This window comes from Apodemus sylvaticus, chromosome 1 (assembly GCF_947179515.1).
Source record: "Apodemus sylvaticus chromosome 1, mApoSyl1.1, whole genome shotgun sequence".
Lineage (NCBI taxonomy): Eukaryota > Metazoa > Chordata > Mammalia > Rodentia > Muridae > Apodemus > Apodemus sylvaticus.
Window position 1 is genome coordinate 152,351,511 of NC_067472.1, and position 22,616 is coordinate 152,374,126.

Here is a 22,616-nt window from a genome sequence, read left to right on the forward strand (position 1 = left end):
GGCACCTGGGGTCCTCCAGGTCCTATGGGCATCAGAATCAGGCAGGCCAAGCACCCCTTTGCCCTTGCTTCCTCGGGCTTTAGCCAGACACACTAAAAATGGGTATGTGCTTGTCCTACTCCTCAGGAAACCATGGCCGAGGCCATGGCAGGCCCTTTTGTTCTTGTGGCTTGCTCCGGTAGCTTTTGATGACATTCTTGGCAGGGACTTAGAAGGTAGAGCCGCTTGCTCAATGAGTGTTGTGCAGCCCTAAAGGACACTGGAATTTGAAGCAGAAGGAATAGGTTTGGCACCAAAGTTTGGCTCTTCATATGGGTTTGAGGCTTTTCTGAAATGCTGACATGAATGATAACACATTTGTGTTGCCTGGCAGAGAGACAATGGAGTGCAGGCTGCAGGAGAAGTGTAGCCTGATTGAGTAGCATAGCTTGGGCACTTTTATAGACTGTGGAAGATTAAAGTGGACAAGAGAGGACTTTGTGGCCTGATGTCTGCAAGATTCCCACGCAAATACCTTAGAAATAGAGCAAGGTTGATCAATTAGAGATGATGCTAGACATGTCTCCTGGAAGGTTCCACCTTATTTACACAATTCCTAATGTCCCTGGATTCATGAGCCGTTGGTGGACTCAAGTCAAAGCATGAGATTTGCAGACCTGTGACTGAAATTGATGTGTGGAGGGAGATTGGGCAGGAACCTACACATTTAATGAATGCATTTGTCTTAAATAGTGTGGTGGAGATATCCGTTAAATCGGGTGTTTGAGATATCCCTTGATATCTTTCCACATTGTTACAAGCCTCCTTCACGATGTCAAAGTTACAGATCCTTGAGATCTTCTCACAATGGTAGGCTTATGAGAAAATACCGGAACGATCTTCCTTCAAAACTACAAACTCATGGATCATGGTACTATTATATTTTCGGAGATAGTGATTGAAATCTACCTTAAAGCCAATTGCTAGCTGTTCATAGGAGGAAATGCTCAATGGGTCTCAGGATATCCTTGAAACCTATCTTGAGACCAATGTTCATTGGCACTTTCAAAGAAAAACTGGAATTTTTAAATGGAGGTTGCATAGTTGATTAAATTTATGGCCATGAGTCAATTTGCACCATGGATTAGAGGATCTAAGTCCCAATGTGGCATGCCTCTGTTGGTGCTACTGAGGGGTATGTCATGATAATTCTTTTCAGCAAGGAAAAATCATTGCATAGCAGATAAACTATGGTGGTCCCATGAAAGACGAACTATTCACAAGAGACAAAAGAGAAGACAAAAGATGGACCAAAGAGGCATGAAACCACAACTGAGAGCTTATCAAGGAAAGTAAGAGAGCCACACAGAAACACACACAAAGAAACACAGAAAAACACCCCCCCCCACAAGCCCACACATACGCACCTCTATACACACACACTCATAACATACACACACCAAGAGACAGAGACAAAGACGGAGAGAGAGCTAGAGAAAAATATTGAGAGAGAGATACAGAGAGTCAGAGATATATGTTGTTCCAGGGCCAGTAAAGCCTGCTACTTATGAGCTTGAAAGCAGATTCAGTTTACTTGTTTGATTTCTGCCTCATTCCAGTAGCCAGTTGAAGAAGTCAGAGTAGGATAAGAGCCATGATGGAAGATACTTATGTGGACCAGATCGACATCCCTGAAAGGACATATTTGTGGTGAACTGCCCCAGCGTTGACTCCACATTTTCACCTTTTATACTGAAGCAGAAGTGTGATTGCCCATGTTAGTGCAATTTTCTTGCTACATGCTGTATCATGTGCCCTTAATTTCTTGTTAATATAGTAGAGAACTGTTGTCGAGTAGGTTGGTGTTCAGGTCATCTTGGAATTTGCGGTTCATCAGTGGAGCAGCTCACATTTCATCCTTAAGGCCTTGGATGGAGGTGAAGGCCCAGCAAGCACTTGATAACAAAGGGCGTGCTATGTCCCCAGCCGAGGTCAGAGTGGACACATAGCCCATATGTGTATGGAGGAAGCCTACAGGTTGACAAGAGCAGGAGTGTTATGGGTGTCTGTAAAATCTGACAAGCCCAAAGGACTCAGTAAGCTCATCTTCATTCTTGCTTTGCATGGGTCCCACTAAAATGGCGGCATGTGCTCTTGCTGTCTTCACAGGGTGGCATTCCTTTCCAGCAAAGGCCCGTGGTGACACTCAGAAGAAATGAATACGCCAACATTGGTTGACTTGTCATGGCACCGCACTGATCATCCAATGAACTGGCTAACTGTTGCTGCCTTGCTCAAGGGTACCTTAGAGAAAAGGTAAGGAACACATAAATTTGCTCCAGGAACTCAATGTGCTCAGGTCTTGGTAGAGCTGTGAGGAACTGTACGGTTTGTGCCCTGTGCTTTAGGGACACGAAGCAGGATTAGGGCCTCTGGTTCTCCCTTGTTTGGAGCTTAGGCCGATTGATTGATCCCTAGAAATGAATGGGCAATGGCCGGCAGTTCCTTGCTCTCCCAACACCCAAGCACTCCAGAGTACCCACAAGGTCTTTGTGAAAAACACTGCAGAGTGCTTGGATCGATGATGATTCCCAGTCAAACATTCCTTGGAAAAGCTGAACAAAATGAGTGAAAACTCAGTCCCGGAACTCTCATCGAAACTGAGGTCCGGCACCTGGGGTCCTCCAGGTCCTATGGGCATCAGAAACAGGCAGGCCAAGCACCCCTTTGCACTTGCTTCCTCGGGCTTTAGCCAGACACACTAAAAATGGGTATGTGCTTGTCCTACTCCTCAGGAAACCATGGCCGAGGCCATGGCAGGCCCTTTTGTTCTTGTGGGTCCTCCCGTAGCTTTTGATGACATTCTTGGCAGGGACTTAGAAGGTAGAGCCGCTTGCTCAAGGAGTGTTGTGCAGCCCTAAAGGACACTGGAATTTGAAGCAGAAGGAATAGGTTTGGCACCAAATTTTGGCTCTTCATATGGGTTTGAGGCTTTTCTGAAATGCTGACATGAATGATAACACACTTGTGTTGCCAGGCAGAGAGACAATGGAGTGCAGGCTGCAGGAGAAGTGTAGCCTGATTGAGTAGCATAGCTTGGGCACTTTTATAGACTGTCGAAGATTAAAGTGGACAAGAGGGGACTTTGTGGCCTGAAGTCTGCAAGATTCCCACGCAAATAACTTAGAAATAGAGCAAGGTTGATCAATTAGAGATGATGCTAGACATGTCTCCTGTAAGGTTCCACCTGATTGACACAATTCCTTATGTCCCTGGATTCATGAGCCGTTGGTGGACTCAAGTCAAAGCATGAGATTTGCAGACCTGTGACTGAAATTGATGTGTGGAGGGAGATTGGGCAGGAACCTCCACATTTAATGAATGCATTTGTCTTAAATAGTGTGGTGGAGATATCTGTTAAATCGTGTGTTTGAGATATCCCTCGATATCGTTCCACATTGTTCCATTCCTCCTTCACAATGTCAAAGTTACAGATCCTTGAGATCTGCTCACAATGGTAGGCTTATGAGAAAATACCGGAACGATCTTCCTTCAAAACTACAAACTCATAAATCATGGTACTATTATATTTTCTGAGATAGTGATTTAAATCTACCTTAAAGCCAATTGCTAGCTGTTCATAGGAGGAAATGCTCAATGTGTCTCTGGATATCCTTGAAACCTAGCTTGAGACCAATGTTCATTGGCACTTTCAAAGAAAAACTGGAATTTTTAAATGGAGGTTGCATAGGTGATTAAATTTATTGCCATGAGTCAATTTGCACCATGGATTAGAGGATCTAAGTCCCAATGTGGCATGCCTCTGTTGGTGCTACTGAGGGGTTTGTCATGATACTTCTTTTCAGCAAGGAAAAATCATTGCATAGCAGATAAACTATGGTGGTCCCATGAAAGACGAACTATTCACAAGAGACAAAAGAGAAGACAAAAGATGGACCAAAGAGGCATGAAACCACCACTGAGAGCTTATCAAGGAAAGTGAGAGAGCCACACAGAAACACACACAAAGAAACACAGACAAACACCACCCACAAACCCACACATACGCACCTCTATACACACACACTCATAACATACACACACCAAGAGACAGAGACAAAGACGGAGAGAGAGCTAGAGAAAAATATTGAGAGAGAGATACAGAGAGTCAGAGAGATATGTTGTTCCAGGGCCAGTAAAGCCTGCTACTTATGAGCTTGAAAGCAGAATCAGTTTACTTGTTTGATTTCTGCCTCATTCCAGTAGCCAGTTGAAGAAGTCAGAGTAGGATAAGAGCCATGATGGAAGATCCTTATGTGGACCAGATCGACATCCCTGAAAGGACATATTTGTGGTGAACTTCCCCAGAGCCGATTCCACATTCTCACCTTTTATACTGAAGCAGAAGTGTGATTGCCCATGTTAGTGCAATTTTCTTGCTACATGCTGTATCATGTGCCCTTAATTTCTTGTTAATATAGTAGAGAACTGTTGTCGAGTAGGTTGGTGTTCAGGTCATCTTGGAATTTGCGGTTCATCAGTGGAGCAGCTCACATTTCATCCTTAAGGCCTTGGATGGAGGTGAAGGCCCAGCAAGCACTTGATAACAAAGGGCGTGCTATGTCCCCAGCCGAGGTCAGAGTGGACACATAGCCCCTATGTGTATGGAGGAAGCCTACAGGTTGACAAGAGCAGGAGTGTTATGGGTGTCTGTAAAATCTGACAAGCCCAAAGGACTCAGTAAGCTCATCTTCATTCTTGCTTTGCATGGGTCCCACTAAAATGGCGGCATGTGCTCTTGCTGTCTTCACAGGGTGGCATTCCTTTCCAGCAAGGGCCCGTGGTGACACTCAGAAGAAATAAACACACCAACATTGGATGACTGGTCATGGAACCACACTGATCATCCGATGAACTGGCTAACTGTTGCTGCCTTGCTCAAGGGTACCTTAGAGAAAGGTAAGGAACACATGAATTTGCTCCAGGAACTCAATCTGCTCAGGTCTTGGTAGAGCTGTGAGGAACTGTAGGGTTTGTGCACTGTGCTTTAGGGACTCGAAGCAGGATTAGGGCCTCTGGTTCTCCCTTGTTTGGAGCTTATGCCGATTGATTGATCCCTAGAAATGAATGGGCAATAGCCGGCAGTTCCTTGCTCTCCCAACACCCAAGCACTCCAGAGTACCCACAAGGTCTTTGTGAAAGGCACTGCAGAGTGCTTGGATCGATGATGATTCCCAGTCAAACATTCCTTGGAAAAGCTGAACAAAATGAGTGAAAACTCAGTACCGCAACTCTCATCGAAACTGAGGTCCGGCACCTGGGGTCCTCCAGGTCCTTTGGGCATCAGAAACAGGCAGGCCATGCACCCCTTTGCCCTTGCTTCCTCGTGCTTTAGCCAGACACACTAAAAATGGGTATGTGCTTGTCCTACTCCTCAGGAAACCATGGCCGAGGCCATGGCAGGCCCTTTTGTTCTTGTGGCTTGCTCCCGTAGCTTTTGATGACATTCTTGGCAGGGACTTAGAAGGTAGAGCCGCTTGCTCAAGGAGTGTTGTGCAGCCCTAAAGGACACTGGAATTTGAAGCAGAAGGAAAAGGTTTGGCACCAAAGTTTGGCTCTTCATATGGGTTTGAGGCTTTTCTGAAATGCTGACATGAATGATAACACACTTGTGTTGCCAAGCAGAGAGACAATGGAGTGCAGGCTGCAGGAGAAGTGTAGCCTGATTGAGTAGCATAGCTTGGGCCCTTTTATAGACTGTGGAAGATTAAAGTGGACAAGAGGGGACTTTGTGGCCTGAAGTCTGCAAGATTCCCACGCAAATAGGTTAGAAATAGAGCAAGGTTGATCAATTAGAGATGATGCTAGACATGTCTCCTGTAAGATTCCACCTGACTGACACAATTCCTTATGTCCCTGGATTCATGAGCCGTTGGTGGACTCAAGTCAAAGCATGAGATTTGCAGACCTGTGACTGAAATTGATGTGTGGAGGGAGATTGGGCAGGAACCTCCACATTTAATGAATGCATTTGTCTTAAATAGTGTGGTGGAGATATCTGTTAAATCGTGTGTTTGAGATATCCCTCGATATCGTTCCACATTGTTCCATTCCTCCTTCACAATGTCAAAGTTACAGATCCTTGAGATCTGCTCACAATGGTAGGCTTATGAGAAAATACCGGAACGATCTTCCTTCAAAACTACAAACTCATAAATCATGGTACTATTATATTTTCTGAGATAGTGATTTAAATCTACCTTAAAGCCAATTGCTAGCTGTTCATAGGAGGAAATGCTCAATGTGTCTCTGGATATCCTTGAAACCTAGCTTGAGACCAATGTTCATTGGCACTTTCAAAGAAAAACTGGAATTTTTAAATGGAGGTTGCATAGGTGATTAAATTTATTGCCATGAGTCAATTTGCACCATGGATTAGAGGATCTAAGTCCCAATGTGGCATGCCTCTGTTGGTGCTACTGAGGGGTTTGTCATGATACTTCTTTTCAGCAAGGAAAAATCATTGCATAGCAGATAAACTATGGTGGTCCCATGAAAGACGAACTATTCACAAGAGACAAAAGAGAAGACAAAAGATGGACCAAAGAGGCATGAAACCACCACTGAGAGCTTATCAAGGAAAGTGAGAGAGCCACACAGAAACACACACAAAGAAACACAGACAAACACCACCCACAAACCCACACATACGCACCTCTATACACACACACTCATAACATACACACACCAAGAGACAGAGACAAAGACGGAGAGAGAGCTAGAGAAAAATATTGAGAGAGAGATACAGAGAGTCAGAGAGATATGTTGTTCCAGGGCCAGTAAAGCCTGCTACTTATGAGCTTGAAAGCAGAATCAGTTTACTTGTTTGATTTCTGCCTCATTCCAGTAGCCAGTTGAAGAAGTCAGAGTAGGATAAGAGCCATGATGGAAGATCCTTATGTGGACCAGATCGACATCCCTGAAAGGACATATTTGTGGTGAACTTCCCCAGAGCCGATTCCACATTCTCACCTTTTATACTGAAGCAGAAGTGTGATTGCCCATGTTAGTGCAATTTTCTTGCTACATGCTGTATCATGTGCCCTTAATTTCTTGTTAATATAGTAGAGAACTGTTGTCGAGTAGGTTGGTGTTCAGGTCATCTTGGAATTTGCGGTTCATCAGTGGAGCAGCTCACATTTCATCCTTAAGGCCTTGGATGGAGGTGAAGGCCCAGCAAGCACTTGATAACAAAGGGCGTGCTATGTCCCCAGCCGAGGTCAGAGTGGACACATAGCCCCTATGTGTATGGAGGAAGCCTACAGGTTGACAAGAGCAGGAGTGTTATGGGTGTCTGTAAAATCTGACAAGCCCAAAGGACTCAGTAAGCTCATCTTCATTCTTGCTTTGCATGGGTCCCACTAAAATGGCGGCATGTGCTCTTGCTGTCTTCACAGGGTGGCATTCCTTTCCAGCAAGGGCCCGTGGTGACACTCAGAAGAAATAAACACACCAACATTGGATGACTGGTCATGGAACCACACTGATCATCCGATGAACTGGCTAACTGTTGCTGCCTTGCTCAAGGGTACCTTAGAGAAAGGTAAGGAACACATGAATTTGCTCCAGGAACTCAATCTGCTCAGGTCTTGGTAGAGCTGTGAGGAACTGTAGGGTTTGTGCACTGTGCTTTAGGGACTCGAAGCAGGATTAGGGCCTCTGGTTCGTCCTTGTTTGGAGCTTATGCCGATTGATTGATCCCTAGAAATGAATGGGCAATAGCCGGCAGTTCCTTGCTCTCCCAACACCCAAGCACTCCAGAGTACCCACAAGGTCTTTGTGAAAGGCACTGCAGAGTGCTTGGATCGATGATGATTCCCAGTCAAACATTCCTTGGAAAAGCTGAACAAAATGAGTGAAAACTCAGTACCGCAACTCTCATCGAAACTGAGGTCCGGCACCTGGGGTCCTCCAGGTCCTTTGGGCATCAGAAACAGGCAGGCCATGCACCCCTTTGCCCTTGCTTCCTCGTGCTTTAGCCAGACACACTAAAAATGGGTATGTGCTTGTCCTACTCCTCAGGAAACCATGGCCGAGGCCATGGCAGGCCCTTTTGTTCTTGTGGCTTGCTCCCGTAGCTTTTGATGACATTCTTGGCAGGGACTTAGAAGGTAGAGCCGCTTGCTCAAGGAGTGTTGTGCAGCCCTAAAGGACACTGGAATTTGAAGCAGAAGGAAAAGGTTTGGCACCAAAGTTTGGCTCTTCATATGGGTTTGAGGCTTTTCTGAAATGCTGACATGAATGATAACACACTTGTGTTGCCAAGCAGAGAGACAATGGAGTGCAGGCTGCAGGAGAAGTGTAGCCTGATTGAGTAGCATAGCTTGGGCCCTTTTATAGACTGTGGAAGATTAAAGTGGACAAGAGGGGACTTTGTGGCCTGAAGTCTGCAAGATTCCCACGCAAATAGGTTAGAAATAGAGCAAGGTTGATCAATTAGAGATGATGCTAGACATGTCTCCTGTAAGATTCCACCTGACTGACACAATTCCTTATGTCCCTGGATTCATGAGCCGTTGGTGGACTCAAGTCAAAGCATGAGATTTGCAGACCTGTGACTGAAATTGATGTGTGGAGGGAGATTGGGCAGGAACCTCCACATTAAATGTATGCATTTGTCTTAAATCGTGTGGTGGAGATATCCGTTAAATCGTGTGTTTGAGATATCCCTTGATATCTTTCCACATTGTTCCAGGCCTCCTTCACAATATCAAAGTTACAGATCCTTGAGATCTGCTCACAATGGTAGGCTTATGAGAAAATACCGGAACGATCTTCCTTCAAAACTACAAACTCATGGATCATGGTACTATTATATTTTCTGAGATAGTGATTAAAATCATGGCAGGCCCTTTTGTTCTTGTGGCTTTCTCCCGTAGCTTTTGATGACATTCTTGGCAGGGACTTAGAGGGTAGAGCCGCTTCCTCAAGGAGTGTTGTGCAGCCCTAAAGGATACTGGAATTTGAAGCAGAAGGAATAGGTTTGGCACCAAAGTTTGGCTCTTCATATGGGTTTGAGGCTTTTCTGAAATGCTGACATGAATGATAACACACTTGTGTTGACAGGCAGAGAGACAATGGAGTGCAGGATGCAGGAGAAGTGTAGCCTGATTGAGTACCATAGCTTGGGCACTTTTATAGACTGTGGAAGATTAAAGTGGACAAGAGGGGACTTTGTGGCCTGAAGTCTGCAAGATTCCCACGCAAATAGCTTAGAAATAGAGCAAGGTTGATCAATTAGAGATGATGCTAGACATGTCTCCTGTAAGGTTCCACCTGATTGACACAATTCCTTATGTCCCTGAATTCATGAGCCGTTGGTGGACTCAAGTCAATGCATGAGATTTGCAGACCTGTGACTGAAATTGATGTGTGGAGGGAGATTGGGCAGGAACCTCCACATTTAATGAATGCATTTGTCTTAAATAGTGTGGTGGAGATATCCGTTAATTCGGGTGTTTGAGATATCCCTTGATATCTTTCCACATTGTTCCAGGCCTCCTTCACAATGTCAAAGTTACAGATCCTTGATATCTGCTCACAATGGTAGGCTTATGAGAAAATACCGGAACGATCTTCCTTCAAAACTACAAACTCATGGATCATGGTACTATTATATTTTCTGAGATAGTAATTTAAATCTACCTTAAAGCCAATTGCTAGGTGTTCATAGGAGTAAATGCTCAATGGGTCTCAGGATATCCTTGAAACCTAGCTTGAGACCAATGTTCTTTGGCACTTTCAAAGAAAAACTGGAATTTTTAAATGGAGGTTGCATGGTTGATTAAATTTATGGCCATGAGTCAATTTGCACCATGGATTAGAGGATATAAGTCCCAATGTGGCATGCCTCTGTTGGTGCTACTGAGGGGTTTGTCTTGATAATTCTTTTCAGCAAGGAAAAATCATTGCATAGCAGATAAAATATGGTGGTCCCATGAAAGACGAACTATTCACAAGAGACAAAAGAGAAGACAAAAGATGGACCAAAGAGGCATGAAACCACCACTGAGAGCTAATCAAGGAAAGTGAGAGAGCCACACAGAAACACACACAAAGAAACACAGACAAACACCCCCCAACAAACCCCTACATACGCACCTCTATACACACACACTCATAACATACACACACCAAGATACAGAGACAAAGACGGAGAGAGAACTAGAGAAAAATATTGAGAGAGAGATACAGAGAGTCAGAGAGATATGTTGTTCCAGGGCCAGTAAAGCCTGCTACTTATGAGCTTGAAAGCAGAATCAGTTTACTTGTTTGATTTCTGCCTCATTCCAGTAGCGAGTTGAAGAAGTCAGAGTAGGATAAGAACCATGATCGAAGATCCTTATGTGGACCAGATCGACATCCCTGAAAGGACATATTTGTGGTGAACTTCCCCAGAGCCGACTCCACATTCTCACCTTTTATACTGAAGCAGAAGTGTGATTGCCCATGTTAGTGCAATTTTCTTGCTACATGCTGTATCATGTGCCCTGAATTTCTTGTTAATATAGTAGAGAACTGTTGTCGAGTAGGTTGGTGTTCAGGTCATCTTGGAATTTGCGATTCATCAGTGGAGCAGCTCACATTTCATCCTTAAGGCCTTGGATGGAGGTGAAGGCCCAGCAAGCACTTGATAACAAAGGGCGTGCTATGTCCCCAGCCGAGGTCAGAGTGGACACATAGCCGCTATGTGTATGGAGGAATCCTACAGGTTGACAAGAGAAGGAGTGTTATGGGTGTCGGTAAAATCTGACAAGCCGAAAGGACTCAGTAAGCTCATCTTCATTCTTGCTTTGCATGGGTCCCACTAAAATGGCGGCATGTGCTCTTTCTGTCTTCACAGGGTGACATTCCTTTCCAGCAAGGGCCCGTGGTGACACTCAGAGGAAATGAACACACCAACATTGGTTGACTGGTCATGGCACCGCACTGATCATCCGATGTACTGGCTAACCGTTGCTGCCTTGCTCAAGGGTCCACTAGAGTAAAGGTAAGGAACACATGAATTTGCTCCAGGAACTCAATGTGCTCAGGTCTTGGTAGAGCTGTGAGGAACTGTATGGTTTGTGCCCTGTGCTTTAGGGACACGATGCAGGATTAGGGCCTCTGGTTCTCCCTTGTTTGGAGCTTAGGCCGATTGATTGATCCCTAGAAATGAATGGGCAATGGCCGGCAGTTCCTTGCTCTCCCAACACCCAAGCACTCCAGCGTACCCACAAGGTCTTTGTGAAAGGCACTGCAGAGTGCTTGGATCGATGATGATTCCCAGTCAAACATTCCTTGGAAAAGCTGACTAAAATGAGTGAAAACTCAGTACCGCAACTCTCATCGAAACTGAGGTCCGGCACCTGGGGTCCTCCAGGCCCTATGGGCATCAGAAACAGGCAGGCCAAGCACCCCTTTGCCCTTGCTTCCTCGGGCTTTAGCCAGACACACTAAAAATGTGTATGTGCTTGTCCTACTCCTCAGGAAACCATGGCCGAGGCCATGGCAGGCCCTTTTGTTCTTGTGGCTTCCTCCCGAAGCTTTTGATGACATTCTTGGCAGGGACTTAGAAGGTAGAGCCGCTTGCTCAAGGAGTGTTGTGCAGCCCTAAAGGACACTGGAATTTGAAGCAGAAGGAATAGGTTTGGCACCAAAGTTTGGCTCTTCATATGGGTTTGAGGCTTTTCTGAAATGCTGACATGAATGATAACACACTTGTGTTGCCAGGCAGAGAGACAATGGAGTGCAGGCTGCAGGAGAAGTGTAGCCTGATTGAGTAGCATAGCTTGGGCACTTTTATAGACTGTGGAAGATTAAAGTGGACTAGAGGGGACTTTGTGGCCTGAAGTCTGCAAGATTCCCACGCAAATAGCTTAGAAATAGAGCAAGGTTGATCAATTAGAGATGATGCTAGACATGTCTCCTGTAAGGTTCCACCTGATTGACACAATTCCTTATGTCCCTGGATTCATGAGCCGTTGGTGGACTCAAGTCAAAGCATGAGATTTGCAGACCTGTGACTGAAATTGATGTGTGGAGGGAGATTGGGCAGGAACCTCCACATTTAATGAATGCATTTGTCTTAAATAGTGTGGTGGAGATATCCGTTAAATCGTGTGTTTGAGATATCCCTTGATATCTTCCCACATTGTTCCAGGCCTCCTTCAAAATGTCAAAGTTACAGATCCTTGAGATCTGCTCAAAATGGTAGGCTTATGAGAAAATACAGGAACGATCTTCCTTCAAAACTACAAACTCATGGATCATGGTACTATTATATTTTCTGAGATAGTGATTTAAATCTACCTTAAAGCCAATTGCTAGCTGTTCATAGGAGGAAATGCTCAATGGGTCTCAGGATATCCTTGAAACCTAGCTTGAGACCAATGTTCATTGGCACTTTCAAAGAAAAACTGGAATTTTTAAATGGAGGTTGCATAGATGATTAAATTTATGGCCATGAGTCAATTTGCACCATGGATTAGAGGATCTAAGTACCAATGTGGCATGCCTCTGTTGGTGCTACTGAGGGGTTTGTCGTGATAATTCTTTTCAGCAAGGAAAAATCATTGCATAGCAGATAAACTATGGTGGTCCCATGAAAGACGAACTATTCACAAGAGACAAAAGAGAAGACAAAAGATGGACCAAAGAGGCATGAAACCACCACTGAGAGCTTATCAAGGAAAGTGAGAGAGCCACACAGAAACACACACAAAGAAACACAGAAAAACACACCCCCACATGCCCCCAAATATGCACCTCTATACACACACACTCATAACATACACACACCAAGAGTCAGAGACAAAGACGGAGAGAGAGCTAGAGAAAAATATTGAGAGAGAGATACAGAGAGTCAGAGAGATATGTTGTTCCAGGGCCAGTAAAGCCTGCTACTTATGAGCTTGAAAGCAGAATCAGTTTGCTTGTTTGATTTCTGCCTCATTCCAGTAGCCAGTTGAAGAAGTCAGAGTAGGATAAGAGCCATGATGGAAGATACTTATGTGGGCCAGATCGACATCCCTGAAAGGACATATTTGTGGTGAATTTCCCCAGAGCCGAGTCCACATTCTCACCTTTTATACTGAAGCAGAAGTGTGATTGCCCATGTTAGTGCAATTTTCTTGCTACATGCTGTATCATGTGCCCTGAATTTCTTGTTAATATAGTAGAGAACTGTTGTCCAGTAGGTTGGTGTTCAGGTCATCTTGGAATTTGCGGTTCATCAGTGGAGCAGCTCCCATTTCATCCTCAAGGCCTTGGATGGAGGTGAAGGCCCAGCAAGCACTTGATAACAAAGGGCGTGCTATGTCCTCAGCCGAGGTCAGAGTGGACACATAGCCCCTATGTGTATGGAGGAAGCCTACAGGTTGACAAGAGCAGGAGTGTTATGGGTGTCTGTGAAATCTGACAAGCCCAAAGGACTCAGTAAGCTCATCTTCATTCTTGCTTTGCATGGGTCCCACTAAAATGGCGGCATGTGCTCTTGCTTTCTTCACAGGGTGGCATTCCTTTCCAGCAAGGGCCCGTGGTGACACTCAGAAGAAATGAACACACCAACATTGGTTGACTGGTCATGGCACCGCACTGATCATCCGATGAACTGGCTAACTGTTGCTGCCTTGCTCAAGGGTACCTTTGAGAAAAGGTAAGGAACACATGAATTTGCTCCAGGAACTTAATGTGCTCAGGTCTTGGTAGAGCTGTGAGGAACTGTACGGTTTGTGCACTGCGCTTTAGGGACACGAAGCAGGATAAGGGCCTCTGGTTCTCCATTGTTTGGAGCTTAGGCCGATTGATTGATCCCTAGAATGAATGGGCAATGGTCGACAGTTCCTTGCTCTCCCAACACCCAAGCACTCCAGAGTACCCACAAGGTCTTTGTGAAAGGCACTGCAGAGTGCTTGGATCGATGATGATTCCCAGTCAAACATTCCTTGGAAAAGCTGAACAAAATGAGTGAAAACTCAGTACCGCAACTCTCATCGAAACTGAGGTCCGGCACCTGGGGTCCTCCAGGTCCTATGGGCATCAGAAAGAGGCAGGCCAAGCACCCCTTTGCCCTTGCTTCCTCGGGCTTTAGCCAGACACACTAAAAATGGGTATGTGCTTGTCCTACTCCTCAGGAAACCGTGGCCGAGGCCATGGCAGGCCCTTTTGTTCTTGTGGATTCCTCCCGTAGCTTCTGATGACATTCTTGGCAGGGACTTAGAAGGTAGAGCCGCTTGCTCAAGGAGTGTTGTGCAGCCCTAAAGGACACTGGAATTTGAAGCAGAAGGAATAGGTTTGGCACCAAAGTTTGGCTCTTCATATGGGTTTGAGGCTTTTCTGAAATGCTGACATGAATGATAACACACTTGTGTTGCCAGGCAGAGAGACAATGGAGTGCAGGCTGCAGGAGAAGTGTAGCCTGATTGAGTAGCATAGCTTGGGCACTTTTATAGACTGTGGAAGATTAAAGTGGACAAGAGGGGACTTTGTGGCCTGAAGTCTGCAAGATTCCCACGCAAATAGCTTAGAAATAGAGCAAGGTTGATCAATTAGAGATGATGCTAGACATGTCTCCTGTAAGGTTCCACCTGATTGACACAATTCCTTATGTCCCTGGATTCATGAGCCGTTGGTGGACTCAAGTCAAAGCATGAGATTTGCAGACCTGTGACTGAAATTGATGTGTGGAGGGAGATTGGGCAGGAACCTCCACATTAAATGAATGCATTTGTCTTAAATAGTGTGGTGGAGATATCCGTTAAATCGTGTGTTTGAGATATCCCTTGATATCTTTCCTATTGTTCCAGGCCTCCTTCACAATGTCAAAGTTACAGATCCTTGAGATCTGCTCACAATGGTAGGCTTATGAGAAAATACCGCAACGATCATTCTTCAAAACTACAAACTCATGGATCATGGTACTATTATATTTTCTGAGATAGTGATTTAAATCTACCTTAAAGCCAATTGCTAGCTGTTCATAGGACGAAATGTTCAATGGGTCTCAGGTTATCCTTGAAACCTAGCTTGAGACCAATGTTCATTGGCACTTTCAAAGAAAAACAGGAATTTTTAAATGGAGGTTGCATAGTTGATTAAATTTATGGCCATGAGTCAATTTGCACCATGGATTAGAGGATCTAAGTCTCAATGTGGCATGCCTCAGCTGGTGCTACTGAGGGATTTGTCGTGATAATTCTTTTCAGCAAGGAAAAATCATTGCATAGCAGATAAACTATGGTGGTCCCATGAAAGAAAAACTATTCACAAGAGACAAAAGAGAAGACAAAAGATGGACCAAAGAGTCATGAAACCACCACTGAGAGCTTATCAAGGAAAGTGAGAGAGCCACACAGAAACACACACAAAGAAAAACAGACGAACACCCCCCCAACAAACCCCCACATACCCACCTCTATACACACACACTCATAACATACACACAACAAGAGACAGAGACAAAGACGGAGAGAGAGCTAGAGAACAATATTGAGGGAGAGATACAGAGAGTCAGAGAGATATGTTGTTCCAGGGCCATTAAGCCTGCTACTTATGAGCTTGAAAGCAGAATCAGTTTACTTGTTTGATTTCTGCCTCATTCCAGTAGCCAGTTGAAGAAGTCAGAGTAGGATAAGAGCCATGATGGAAGATACTTATGTGGACCAGATCAACATCCCTGAAAGGACATATTTGTGGTGAACTTCCCCAGAGCCGATTCCACATTCTCACCTTTTATACTGAAGCAGAAGTGTGATTGCCCATGTTAGTGCCATTTTCTTGCTACATGCTGTATCATGTGCCCTTAATTTCTTGTTAATATAGTAGAGAACTGTTGTCGAGTAGGTTGGTGTTCAGGTCATCTTGGAATTTGCGGTTCATCAGTGGAGCAGCTCACATTTCATCCTTAAGGCCTTGGATGGAGGTGAAGGCCCAGCAAGCACTTGATAACAAAGGGCGTGCTATGTCCCCAGCCGAGGTCAGAGTGGACACATAGCCCCTATGTGTATGGAGGAAGCCTTCAGGTTGACAAGAGCAGGAGTGTTATGGGTGTCTGTAAAATCTGACAAGCCCAAAGGACTCAGTAAGCTCATCTTCATTCTTGCTTTGCATGGGTCCCACTAAAATGGCGGCATGTGCTCTTGCTGTCTTCACAGGGTGGCATTCCTTTCCAGCAAGGGCCCGTGGTGACACTCAGAAGAAATGAACACACCAACATTGGTTGACTAGTCATGGCACCGCACTGTTCATCCGATGAACTGGCTAACTGTTGCTGCCTTGCTCAAGGGTACCTTAGAGAAATGGTAAGGAACACATGAATTTGCTCCAGGAACTCAATGTACTCAGGTCTTTGTAGAGCTGTGAGGAACTTTACGGTTTGTGCCCTGTTCTTTAGGGACACGAAGCAGGATTAGGGCCTCTGGTTCTCCATTGTTTGGAGCTTAGGCCGATTGATTGAACGCTAGAAATGAATGGGCAATGGCCGGCAGTTCTTTGCTCTCCCAACACCCAAGCACTCCAGAGTACCCACAAGGTCTTTGTGAAAGGCACTGCAGAGTGCTTGGATCGATGATGATTCCCAGTCAAACATTCCTTGGAAAAGCTGAACAAAATGAGTGAAAACTCAGTACCGCAACTCTCATCGAAACTGAGGTCCGGCACCTGGGGTCTTCCAGGTCCTATGGGCATCAGAAACAAGCAGGCCAAGCACCCCTTTGCCCTTGCTTCCTCGGGCTTTAGCCAGACACACTAAAAATGGGTATGTGCTTGTCCTACTCCTCAGGAAACCATGGCCGAGGCCATGGCAGGCCCTTTTGTTCTTCTGGCTTCCTCCCGTAGCTTTTGATGACATTCTTGGCAGGGACTTAGAAGGTAGAGCCGCTTGCTCAAGGAGTGTTGTGCAGCCCTAAAGGACACTGGAATTTGAAGCAGAAGGAATAGGTTTGTCACCAAAGTTTGGCTCTTCATATGGGTTTGAGGCTTTTCTGAAATGCTGACATGAATGATAACACACTTGTGTTGCCAGGCAGAGAGACAATGGAGTGCAGGCTGCAGGAGAAATGTAGCCTGATTGAGTAGCATAGCTTGGGCACTTTTATAGACTGTGGAAGATTAAAGTGGACAAGAGGGGACTTTGTGGCCTGAAGTCTGCAAGATTCCCACGCAAATAACTTAGAAAGAGAGCAAGGTTGATCAATTAGAGATGATGCTAGACATGTCTCCTGAAAGGTTCCATCTGATTGACACCATTCCTTATGTCCCTGGATTCATGAGCCGTTGGTGGACTCAAGTCAAAGCATCAGATTTGCAGACCTGTGACTGAAATTGATGTGTGGAGGGTGATTGGGCAGGAACCTCCACATTTAATGAATGCATTTGTCTTAAATAGTGTGGTGGAGATATCCGTTAAATCCGGTGTTTGAGATATCCCTTGATATCTTTCCACATTGTTCCAGGCCTCCTTCACAATGTCAAAGTTACAGATCCTTGAGATCTGCTCACAATGGTAGGCTTATGAGAAAATACCGGAACGATCTTCCTTCAAAACTACAAACTCATGGATCATGGTACTATTATATTTTCTGAGATAGTGATTTAAATCTACCTTAAAGCCAATTGCTAGCTGTTCATAGGAGGAAATGCTCAATGGGTCTGAGGATATCCTTGAAACCTAGCTGGAGATTAATGTTCATTGGCACTTTCAAAGAAAAACTGGAATTTTTAAATGGAGGTTGCATAGTTGATTAAATTTATGGCCATGAGTCAATTTGCACCATGGATTAGAGGATCTAAGTCCCAAAGTGGCATGCCTCTGTTGGTGCTACTGAGGGGTTTGTCGTGATAATTCTTTTCAGCAAGGAAAAATCATTGCATAGCAGATAAACTATGGTGGTCCCATGAAAGACGAACTATTCACAAGAGACAAAAGAGAAGACAAAAGATGGACCAAAGAGACATGAAACCACCACTGAGAGCTTATCAAGGAAAGTGAGAGAGCCACACAGAAACACACACAAAGAAACCCAGACAAACACCCCCCCACAAACCCCCACATACGCACCTCTATACACACACACTCATAACATACACACACCAAGAGACAGAGACAAAGACGGAGAGAGAGCTAGAGAAAAATATTGAGAGAGAGATACAGAGAGTCAGAGAGATATGTTGTTCCAGGGCCAGTAAAGCCTGCTACTTATGAGCTTGAAAGCAGAATCAGTTTACTTGTTTGATTTCTGCCTCATTCCAGTAGCCAGTTGAAGAAGTCAGAGTAGGATAAGAGCCATGATGGAAGATACTTATGTGGACCAGATCGACATCCCTGAAGGGACATATTTGTGGTGAACTTCCCCAGAGCCGACTCCACATTCTCACCTTTTATACTGAAGCAGAAGTGTGATTGCCCATGTTAGTGCAATTTTCTTGCTACATGCTGTATCATGTGCCCTTAATTTCTTGTTAATATAGTAGAGAACTGTTGTCGAGTAGGTTGGTGTTCAGGTCATCTTGGAATTTGCAGTTCATCAGTGGAGCAGCTCACATTTCATCCTTAAGGCCTTGGATGGAGGTGAAGGCCCAGCAAGCACTTGATAACAAAGAGCGTGCTATGTCCCCAGCCGAGGTCAGAGTGGACACATAGCCCCTATGTGTATGGAGGAAGCCTACAGGTTGACAAGATCAGGAGTGTTATGGGTGTCTGTAAAATCTGACAAGCCCAAAGGACTCAGTAAGCTCATCTTCATTCTTGCTTTGCATGGGTCCCACTAAAATGGCGGCATGTGCTCTTGCTGTCTACACAGGGTGGCATTTCTTTCCAGCAAGGGCCCGTGGTGACACTCAGAAGAAATGAACACACCAACATTGGTTGACTGGTCATGGCACCGCACTGATCATCCGATGAACTGGCTAACTGTTGCTGCCTTGCTCAAGGGTACCTTAGAGAAAAGGTAAGGAACACATGAATTTGCTCCAGGAACTCAATGTGCTCAGGTCTTGGTAGAGCTGTGAGGAACTGTACGGTTTGTGCCCTGTGCTTTAGGGACAAGAAGCAGGATTAGGGCCTCTGGTTCTCCCTTGTTTGGAGCTTAGGCCGATTGATTGATCCCTAGAAATGAATGGGCAATGGCCGGCAGTTCCTTGCTCTCCCAACACCCAAGCACTCCAGAGTACCCACAAGGTCTTTGTGAAAGGCACTGCAGAGTGCTTGGATCGATGATGATTCCCAGTCAAACATTCCTTGGAAATGCTGAACAAAATGAGTGAAATCTCAGTACCGCAACTCTCATCGAAACTGTGGTCCAGCACCTGGGGTCCTCCAGGTCCTATGGGCATCAGAAACAGGCAGGCCAAGCACCCCTTTGCCCTTGCTTCCTCGGGCTTTAGCCAGACACACTAAAAATGGTTATGTGCTTTTCCTACTCCTCAGGAAACCATGGCGGAGGCCATGGCAGGCCCTTTTGTTCTTGTGGCTTCCTCCCGTAGCTTTTGTTGACATTCTTGGCAGGGACTTAGAAGGTAGAGCCGCTTGCTCAAGGAGTGTTGTGCAGCCCTAAAGGACACTGGAATTTGAAGCAGAAGGAATAGGTTTGGCACCAAAGTTTGGCTCTTCATATGGGTTTGAGGCTTTTCTGAAATGCTGACATGAATGATAACACACTTGTGTTGCCAGGCAGAGAGACAATGGAGTGCAGGCTGCAGGAGAAGTGTAGCCTGATTGAGTAGCATAGCTTGGGCACTTTTATAGACTGTGGAAGATTAAAGTGGACAAGAGTGGACTTTGTGGCCTGAAGTCTGCAAGATTCCCAAGCAAATAGCTTAGAAATAGAGCAAGGTTGATCAATTAGAGATGATGCTAGACATGTCTCCTGTAAGGTTCCACCTGATTGACACAATTCCTTATGTCCCTAGATTCATGAGCCGTTGGTGGACTCAAGTCAAAGCATGAGATTTGCAGACCTGTGACTGAAATTGATGTGTGGAGGGAGATTGGGCAGGAACCTCCACATTTAATGAATGCATTTGTCTTAAATAGTGTGGTGGAGATATCCGTTAAATCGTGTGTTTGCGACATCCCTTGATATCTTTCCACATTGTTCCAGGCCTCCTTCACAATGTCAAAGTTACAGATCCTTGAGATCTGCTCACAATGGTAGGCTTATGAGAAAATACCGGAACGATCTTCCTTCAAAACTACAAACTCATGGATCATGGTACTATTATATTTTCTGAGATAGTGATTTAAATCTACCTTAAAGCCAATTGCTAGCTGTTCATAGGAGGAAATGCTCAATGGGTCTCAGGATATCCTTGAAACCTAGCTTGAGACCAATGTTCATTGGCACTTTCAAAGAAAAACTGGAATTTTTAAATGGAGGTAGCATAGTTGATTAAATTTATGGCCATGAGTCAATTTGCACCATGGATTAGAGGATCTAAGACCCAATGTGGCATGCCTCTGTTGGTCCTACTGAGGTGTTTGTCATGATAATTCTTTTCAGCAAGGAAAAATCATTGCATAGCAGATAAACTATGGTGGTCCCATGAAAGACGAACTATTCCCAAGAGACAAAAGAGAAGACAAAAGATGGACCAAAGAGGCATGAAACTACCACTGAGGGCTTATCAAGCAAAGTGAGAGAGCCACACAGAAACACACACAGAGAAACACAGACAAACACCCCCCCCACAAACCCCCACATACGCACCTCTATACACACACACTCATAACATACACACACCAAGAGACAGAGACAAAGATGGAGAGAGAGCTAGAGAAAAATATTGAGAGAGAGATACAGAGAGTCAGAGATATATGTTGTTCCAGGGCCAGAAAAGCCTGCTACTTATGAGCTTGAAAGCAGAATCAGTTTACTTGTTTGATTTCTGCCTCATTCCAGTAGCCAGTTGAAGAAGTCAGAGTAGGATAAGAGCCATGATGGAAGATACTTATGTGGACCAGATCGACATCCCTGAAAGGACATATTTGTGGTGAATTTCCCCAGAGCCGACTCCACATTCTCACCTTTTATACTGAAGCAGAAGTGTGATTGCCCATGTTAGTGCAATTTTCTTGCTACATGCTGTATCATGTGACCTTAAATTCTTGTTAATATAGTAGAGAACTGTTGTCGAGTAGGTTGGTGTTCAGGTCATCTTGGAATTTGCGGTTCATCAGTGGAGCAGCTCACATTTCATCCTTAAGGCCTTGGATGGAGGGGAAGGCCCAGCAAGCACTTGATAACAAAGGGCATGCTATGTCCCCAGCCGAGGTCAGAGTGGACACATAGCCCCTATGTGTATGGAGGAAGCCTACAGGTTGACAAGAGCAGGAGTGTTATGGGTGTGTGTAAAATCTGACAAGCCCAAAAGACTCAGTAAGCTCATCTTCATTCTTGCTTTGCATGGGTCCCACTAAAATGGCGGCATATGCTCTTGCTGTGTTCACAGGTTGGCATTCCTTTCCAGCAAGGGCCCGTGGTGACACTCAGAGGAAATGAACACACCAACATTGGTTGACTGGTCATGGTACCGCACTGATCATCCGATGAACTGGCTAACTGTTGCTGCCTTGCTCAAGGGTACCTTAGAGAAAAGGTAAGGAACACATGAATTTGCTCCAGGAACTCAATGTGCTCAGGTCTTGGTAGAGCTGTGAGGAACTGTACGGTTTGTGCCCTGTGCTTTAGGGACACGAAGCAGGATTAGGGCCTCTGGTTCTCCCTTGTTTGGAGCTTAGGCCGATTGATTGATCCCTAGAAATGAATGGGCAATGGCCGGCAGTTCCTTGCTCTCCCAACACCCAAGCACTCCAGAGTACCCACAAGGTCTTTGTGAAAGGCACTGCAGAGTGCTTGGATCGATGATGATTCCCAGTCAAACATTCCTTGGAAAAGCTGAACAAAATGAGTGAAAACTCAGTACCGCAACTCTCATCGAAACTGAGGTCCGGCACCTGGGGTCCTCCAGGTCCTATGGGCATCAGAAAGAGGCAGGCCAAGCACCCCTTTGCCCTTGCTTCCTCGGGCTTTAGCCAGACACACTAAAAATGGGTATGTGCTTGTCCTACTCCTCCGGAAACTGTGGCCGAGGCCATGGCAGGCCCTTTTGTTCTTGTGGATTCCTCCCGTAGCTTCTGATGACATTCTTGGCAGGGACATAGAAGGTAGAGCCGCTTGCTCAAGGAGTGTTGTGCAGCCCTAAAGGACACTGGAATTTGAAGCAGAAGGAATAGGTTTGGCACCAAAGTTTGGCTCTTCATACGGGTTTGAGGCTTTTCTGAAATGCTGACATGAATGATAACACACTTGTGTTGCCAGGCAGAGAGACAATGGAGTGCAGGCTGCAGGAGAAGTGTAGCCTGATTGAGTAGCATAGCTTGGGCACTTTTATAGACTGTGGAAGATTAAAGTGGACAAGAGGGGACTTTGTGGCCTGAAGTCTGCAAGATTCCCACGCAAATAGCTTAGAAATAGAGCAAGGTTGATCAATTAGAGATGATGCTAGACATGTCTCCTGTAAGGTTCCACCTGATTGACACAATTCCTTATGTCCCTGGATTCATGAGCCATTGGTGGACTCAAGTCAAAGCATGAGATTTG

At 45.2% G+C, this 22,616-nt stretch overlaps 8 non-coding genes across 8 annotated transcripts; all 8 read left to right on the top strand.

Moving 5' to 3' along the window:
• The first annotated feature begins 2,554 nt into the window (after nt 1–2,554).
• Nucleotides 2,555–2,648, top strand: LOC127676420 (small nucleolar RNA SNORD116). The gene has a single exon (XR_007975898.1). It is a non-coding gene; the product is annotated as a small nucleolar RNA SNORD116 (small nucleolar RNA).
• Nucleotides 2,649–5,197: 2,549 nt separating this feature from the next.
• LOC127677064 (small nucleolar RNA SNORD116) lies at nt 5,198–5,291 on the top strand. The gene has a single exon (XR_007976467.1). It is a non-coding gene; the product is annotated as a small nucleolar RNA SNORD116 (small nucleolar RNA).
• Nucleotides 5,292–7,841: 2,550 nt separating this feature from the next.
• Nucleotides 7,842–7,935, top strand: LOC127677065 (small nucleolar RNA SNORD116). Its single transcript, XR_007976468.1, has one exon. It is a non-coding gene; the product is annotated as a small nucleolar RNA SNORD116 (small nucleolar RNA).
• A 3,353-nt stretch (nt 7,936–11,288) lies between these two features.
• LOC127676454 (small nucleolar RNA SNORD116) lies at nt 11,289–11,382 on the top strand. Its single transcript, XR_007975932.1, has one exon. It is a non-coding gene; the product is annotated as a small nucleolar RNA SNORD116 (small nucleolar RNA).
• Nucleotides 11,383–13,933: 2,551 nt separating this feature from the next.
• LOC127677066 (small nucleolar RNA SNORD116) lies at nt 13,934–14,027 on the top strand. Its single transcript, XR_007976469.1, has one exon. It is a non-coding gene; the product is annotated as a small nucleolar RNA SNORD116 (small nucleolar RNA).
• Nucleotides 14,028–16,578: 2,551 nt separating this feature from the next.
• Nucleotides 16,579–16,672, top strand: LOC127677067 (small nucleolar RNA SNORD116). The gene has a single exon (XR_007976470.1). It is a non-coding gene; the product is annotated as a small nucleolar RNA SNORD116 (small nucleolar RNA).
• Nucleotides 16,673–19,224: 2,552 nt separating this feature from the next.
• LOC127676444 (small nucleolar RNA SNORD116) lies at nt 19,225–19,318 on the top strand. The gene has a single exon (XR_007975922.1). It is a non-coding gene; the product is annotated as a small nucleolar RNA SNORD116 (small nucleolar RNA).
• Nucleotides 19,319–21,871: 2,553 nt separating this feature from the next.
• On the top strand, nt 21,872–21,965 carry LOC127677068 (small nucleolar RNA SNORD116). Its single transcript, XR_007976471.1, has one exon. It is a non-coding gene; the product is annotated as a small nucleolar RNA SNORD116 (small nucleolar RNA).
• The last annotated feature ends 651 nt before the right edge of the window (nt 21,966–22,616 follow it).